Here is a 6453-nt window from a genome sequence, read left to right on the forward strand (position 1 = left end):
AGCTATAAGGAGCAATTCAAAAAAGGAACTTAAAGAGTGTAAACATTGACCTGAGTACTTGTTTCGCCACAGCTGGAGATCATAAATGCCGGCCGGGTTGGCCGAGCGGTTATAGGCGCTACAGTCTGGAACCGCCTGACTGCTACCGTCGCAGGTTCGAATCCTACCTCGGGCATGGATGTGTGTGATGTCCTTAGGTTAGTTAGGTGTTCTAGGGGACTGATGACCTCAGAAGTTAAGACCCATAGTGCTCAGAGCCATTTGAACCCTTTTTTTTTAAGATCATATTGGCGCTCGGCTAGTGGAGGTGCTGTCTCACATTTTGAACAGGAAACAGGAGAGTAGGAGGCAGGAAATGAAAAACGTCAGAGGTGCACACTTCGCCAGATCCAGCGACGCCCTCCACCCGCTGTGTAATGTACTGTATGTAGCCGCATGTTTCATGCCATGATTGGTCTGCTAAGCCATCATAGGCATCTCCATACCTGCCATGCAATAACGGAAATGCAGGAGAGAAATGAAAACTCGGATACGAGTATCAGCCCCGACGACGACGACGGACGTTCATGTCACCGCCAGTTTTTCAGCAAGCGCAGCTCTGCAGAGATCAGTGCGGTCTTTTATTCTGGTGGCTAATACTCTATCCTCTTCAATGATGTAAATTTAATCACTTTCAACAAGTTTTTACACTAAACCTGGTCGGACGAGTCTCATTTCAAATTGTATCGAGCTGATGGACGTGTACGGACATGGAGACAACCTCATGAATCCTTGGACCGTGCATGTCAGCAGGGGATCGTTGAAGCTGGTGAAGGCTCTGTAATGGTTTGGGGCTTGTACAGTTGAAGTGATGTTGGACCCGTGATACGTCTAGATACGACTCTGACAGGTGACACGTACATAAGCATCCTGTCTGATCACCTGAATCCATTCATGTCCATTGAGCTTTACGTCGGACTTGGGCAATTCCAGCAGGACAATGCGACACCCCACACGTCCAGAATTGCTACAGAGTGGCTCCAGGAACAATCTCCTGAGTTTAAACTCTTCCACTGGTCACAGAAATCCCCAAACATGAACATTATTGAGCATATCTGGGACGCCTTGCAACGTGCTAATCAGAAGAAATCTCCACCCCCTCGTACTCTTACGGATTTACGGACAGCCCTGCAGGATTCATGACGTCATTTCCCTGCAGCACTACCTCAGACATTCGTTGAGTCCATGACACGTTGTGTTGCGGCACTTCTGCGCGCTACATCTACATTTACATCTACACACATACTCCACAATCCACCATACGGTGCGTGGCGGAGGGTACCTCGTACCACAACTAACATCTTCTCTCCCTGTTCCACTCCCAAACAGAACGAGGGAAAAATGACTGCCTATATTCCTCTGTACGAGCCCTAATCTCTCTTATCTTATCTTTCTGATCTTTCCGCGAATTATAAGTTGGCGGCAGTAAAATTGCACAGCAGTCAACCTCAAATGCTGGTTCTCTAAATTTCCGCAGTAGCGAATCACGAAAAGAACTACTCCTCTACTCCAGAGACTCCCACCCGAGTTCCTGAAGCATTTCCCTAGCACTCGCGTGATGATCAAACCTACCAGTAACAAATCTAATAGCCCGCCTCTGAATTGCTTCTATGTCCTCCCTCAATCCGACCTGATAGGGATCCCAAAAGCTCGAGCAGTACTCAGGAATAGGTCGAATTAGTGTTTTATAAGCGGTTTCCTTTACAGATGAACCACATCTTCCCAAAATTCTACCAATGAACCGAAGACGACTATCCTCCTTCCCCACAACTGCCATTACAAGCTTGTCCCACTTCATATCGCTCTGCAGTGTTACGCCCAAATATTTAATCGACGTGACTGTGTCAAGGGCTACACTACTAATGGAGTATTCAAACATTACGGGATTCTTTTTCCTATTCATCTGCATTAATTTACATTTATCTACATTTAGAGTTAGCTGCCATTCCTTACACCAATCACAAATCCTGTACAAGTCAGCTTGTATCGTCCTACAGTCACTCAAGGACGACACCTTCTCGCACACCACAGCAACATGAGCAAACAGCCGCACATTGGTATCCACCTTATCCAAAAGATCCGTTATGTAGATAGAAAACAACAGCGGACCTACCACACTTCCCTGGGGCACTCCAGATGATACCCTCACCTCCGATGAACACTCACCATCGAGGACAACGTACTGGGTTCTATTGCTTAAGAAGTCTTCGAGCTACTCACATATTTGGGAGCCAATCCCATATGCTCGTACCTTAGTTAGGAGGCTGCAGTGGGGCACCGAGTCAAACGCTTTCCGGAAGTCAAAGAACATGGCATCCGTCTGATACCCTTCATCCATGGTTCGCAAGATACCATGTGAAAAAAGGGAGAGTCGCGTTTCGCAGGAGCGATGCTTTCTAAAGCCGTGCTGATGCATTGACAGCAACTTCTCTGTCTCAAGGAAATTCATTATATTCGAAATGAGAATATGTTCGTGAATCCTGCAACAAACCGATGTTACTATTGGTCTGTAATTTTGAGGATCCGTCCTTCTACCCTTCTTATATACAGGTGTCACCTGCGCTTTTTTCCAGTCGCTCGGGACTTTACGTTGGGCAAGAGATTCGCGATAAATGCAAGCTAAGTAAGGAGCCAATGCAGTATAGTACTCTCTGTAAAACCGAATTGGAATCCCATCAGGACCTGGCGATTTATTTATTTTCAATCCATTCAGCTGCTTCACGGAGCGGCCCTACAGGGTATTAGGGAAGTGTACCAGTTTCTTAGGCTGTTCAGTGTATATTCGTCTTAAATATCCACTTTAAGCTTTGGGGTTGTCTAAATTAAGAAATTGGACCTTTTCCTTTTCCGCGTTATGGGATATCAGATCATGTATCGTTAGATCGTCTGTGCGTGCGTGTGTGTGTGTATTTGTTGTTATTGTGTGTGGTGTCCAGAATAAATCTACCACTGCTGCCAAGTGTGAGCTGTTTTGAGTCTTTCAAATGGTTCAAATGGCTCTGAGCACTATGGGACTCAACATCTTAGGTCATAAGTCCCCTAGAACTTAGAACTACTTAAACCTAACTAACCTAAGGACATCACACACACCCATGCCCGAGGCAGGATTCGAACCTGCGACCGCAGCAGTCCCGCGGTTCCGGACTGCAGCGCCAGAACCGCTAGACCACCGCGGCCGGCCTTTTGAGTCTTTCTCAGGGTTTAAAACTACATTACTGGCCATTATAATTGCTACACAAGAAGAAACGCAGATGATAAACAGGTATTCATTGGACAAATATATTATACTAGAAGTGACATGTCATTACATTTTCACGCAATTTGTGTGAATAGATCATGAGAAATCAGTACCCAGAACAACCTCCTCTTGCCGTAATAACGGCTTTGATACGCCCGGGCATTGAGTCAAACAGAGCTTGGATGGCGTGTACAGGTGCAGCTGCCCATGCAGCTTCAACACGATACCACAGTTCATCAAGAGTATTGTGACGAGCCAGTTGCTCGGCCACCATTGACCAGAAGTTTTCAATTGGTGAGATATCTGGAGAATGTGCTGGCCAGGGCAGCAGTCGAACATTTTCTGTATCCAGAAAGGCCCGTACAGCACCTGCAACAAGCGCTCGTGCATTATCCCGCTGAAATGTAGCGTTTCGCAGGGATGGAATCAAGCGTAGAGGCACGGGTCGTAACATATCTGAAATGTAACTTCCACTGTTCAAAGTGCCGTCAATGTGAATTAGAGGTGACCTAGACATGTAACCAATGGCACCCCATACCATCACGCCGAGTGACACGCCAGTATAGCGATGGCGCATACATGTTTCCAATGTGCGTTCAGCGCGATGTCGCCAAACACGGATGCGACCATCATGATGCTGTAAACAGAACCTGGATTGACCGGAAAAAAATGACGTTTAGCCATTCGTGCATCCAGGTTCGTCGTTGAGTACACCATCGCAGGCGCTCCTGTCTGTGATGCAGCGTCAAGGGTAACCACAGCCGTGGTCTCCGAGCTGATAATCCATGCTGCTGAAACGTCGTCGAACTGTTCGTGCTGATGGTTGTTGTCTTGCAAACGTCCCCATCTGTTGACTCAGGGATCGAGATTTGGTTGGACGATCCGTTACAGCGATGCGGATAAGATGCCTGTCATCTCGACTACTAGTGATACGAGGCCGTTGGGATCCAGCACGGCGTTCCGTATTACCCTCCTGAACCCACCGATTCCATATTCTGCTAACAGTCATTGCATCTCGACAACCGGGAGAAGCAATGTCGCGATACGATAAACCGCAATCGCGATAGGCTACAATCCGACCTTTATCAAAGTCGGAAACGTGATGGTACGCATTTCTTCTCTTTACACGAGGCATCACAACAACATTCCACCAGGCAACGCCGGTCAACTGCTGTTTGTGTACGAGAAATCGGTTGGAAACTTTCCTCCGTGTCAGCACGTTGTAGGTATCGCCACCGGCGCCAACCTTGTGTGAATGCTCTGAAAAGCTAATCATTTGCTTATCACGGCATCTTCTTCCTGTCGGGTTAAATTTCGCGTCTGTAGCACGTCACCTTCGTGGTGTAGCAGTTTTAATGGTTAGTAGTGTATGAGTCAAACTGGGACTAGAACCTGCAACCTCGCCTTTCGCAGGCAATCATTGCTGTATTGTGAATGTGTGTGTGTGTGTGTGTGTGTTGTGTGTGTGTGTGTGTGTGTTTGGAGAAAGACAGAGAGAGAGAGGGAGGGAGAGAGAGATAGATAGTGAGAGAGGAGCCAGAGAGAGGGTAGCGCTACGTGTAAGGCCGGACGGCACCCTTCTCCGCCGCTGCGCCGTGCTCCGCGGTGAGTGACACTCGCGGGCCCCCCGCATCTGCTGACCTGACAGCTGACAGCAGGCCAGCGCGGCGCCGTGCCGCGGGCCTCTTGGGCTGCGCTCTGTTGTGGCCGGCTCGTCACTTTGCCGTCCGCCTGTCGTCGCAGGGCGGCCACTCGGCCCGTGCGCACTTAATTGACTGACCGAGCTCCGTGAATCAACCCGCCGACCTGTCACCGGGTTCTGATTCACTGCTAAATTTATTATGCCTGGTCCCAGTCATAAATTTAAGCTCGCCTTACGCTCATCCGCTCCCATAGCTCACCCGGTACTTTGACGTAGTACGTCGGCAGCCGTTCTCTTCAGAGTGGACGTGCAATGAATGTGTGGTAATTCTGACAGAAGCCATGCATCACTAATGAAGTTATTCTGACGGTGATCGTAAACCGGAAACAGTTCCATACGTTACGTTAGTTAATTTTGTTTTGATCTTCTGTCGCTAGCTACAGCTGTGCTCAGGAAACTAATATCTGTTATTCGTATAACTCACTGTGGGAATTAATTTTCGGGATAACTCTTCCTATAATTGAAACATACTGTACTGAGATATTACGCTGAGTGGTCAACAGAGATGCCGATGCGCTGGATGTGATATCGGTCGTCGGAAGCTGAAGACTATGTGCTGACAGTATTGCAAACCTTTTCCAGTTAATCTGAGATTGGTTGTATAATTTAGATGACGATAATGCTACTGATTGCATTGAGAATGTTATAATTGAAGACCTTAGATCACAGTGAGTAGTAGCATGGTTCTCTATGTAGCTTCATTTCCTTTTTATTATAACACAGTGGTGGCCACACTAGTTTCTGAATAGTTTTTGTAAGCATGAGAAGACATTGTGCATTGGAGCTAACAAAGAATTCTACAGGAAAACAGCACTTTCCTGGGAGGAGGGGGGGGGGGGGAGGGGAGGGGGACACCGAAGGCTCAGGAGCAGGAGGGCTTCGCACAACTGGGGCTGCCGAGCCGTCCCAGGCGGTAGCAAATCATAGTTCAGTTTTACAACCTCGCCTAGCCTAGTGTCCAGGGCAACGGCCTGGCCGCTGTGGATACACCCGTTCCCGTCAGATCACCGAAGTTAAACGTTGTCGGGCGTGGCTGGCACTTGGATGGGTGACCATCCAGGCGACCATGTGCTGTTGCCATTTTTCGGGGTGCACTCAGCCTCGTGATGCTAATTGAGGAGCTACTCGACCGAATAGTAGCGGCTCCGGTCAAAGAAAACCATCGTAACGACCGGGAGAGCGTGGTGTGCTGACCACACGCCCCGCCTATCCGCATCCTCATCTGACGATGAGACGGCGGTCGGATGGTCCCGATGGGCCACTTGTGGCCTGATGACGGAGTGCTAGGCTGGTGTCCGCCCGGGGCAGGGAGGCGCCATGAGCAGCTGGCACGGGCCAATTCTTCATGTTCTGCGGACTGCCTTCCTGGATAGCCGTTGGGCACTCTAGAAGACCCGGGCTGCAGAAAATAATGTGCTAGCCTCGTGAGCTCTCTCTCGAAACGTTAACTGCGAAGTTAGTGCCATAGGCGTAG

General features: G+C 48.7%; 1 pseudogene; it reads left to right on the plus strand.

Moving 5' to 3' along the window:
* The first annotated feature begins 5941 nt into the window (after positions 1 to 5941).
* On the plus strand, positions 5942 to 6059 carry LOC126238542 (5S ribosomal RNA; annotated as a pseudogene).
* Positions 6060 to 6453: the final 394 nt, after the last annotated feature.

Source organism: Schistocerca nitens, chromosome 2 (genome assembly GCF_023898315.1).
Source record: "Schistocerca nitens isolate TAMUIC-IGC-003100 chromosome 2, iqSchNite1.1, whole genome shotgun sequence".
In the NCBI taxonomy this organism is placed as follows: Eukaryota; Metazoa; Arthropoda; class Insecta; order Orthoptera; family Acrididae; genus Schistocerca; species Schistocerca nitens.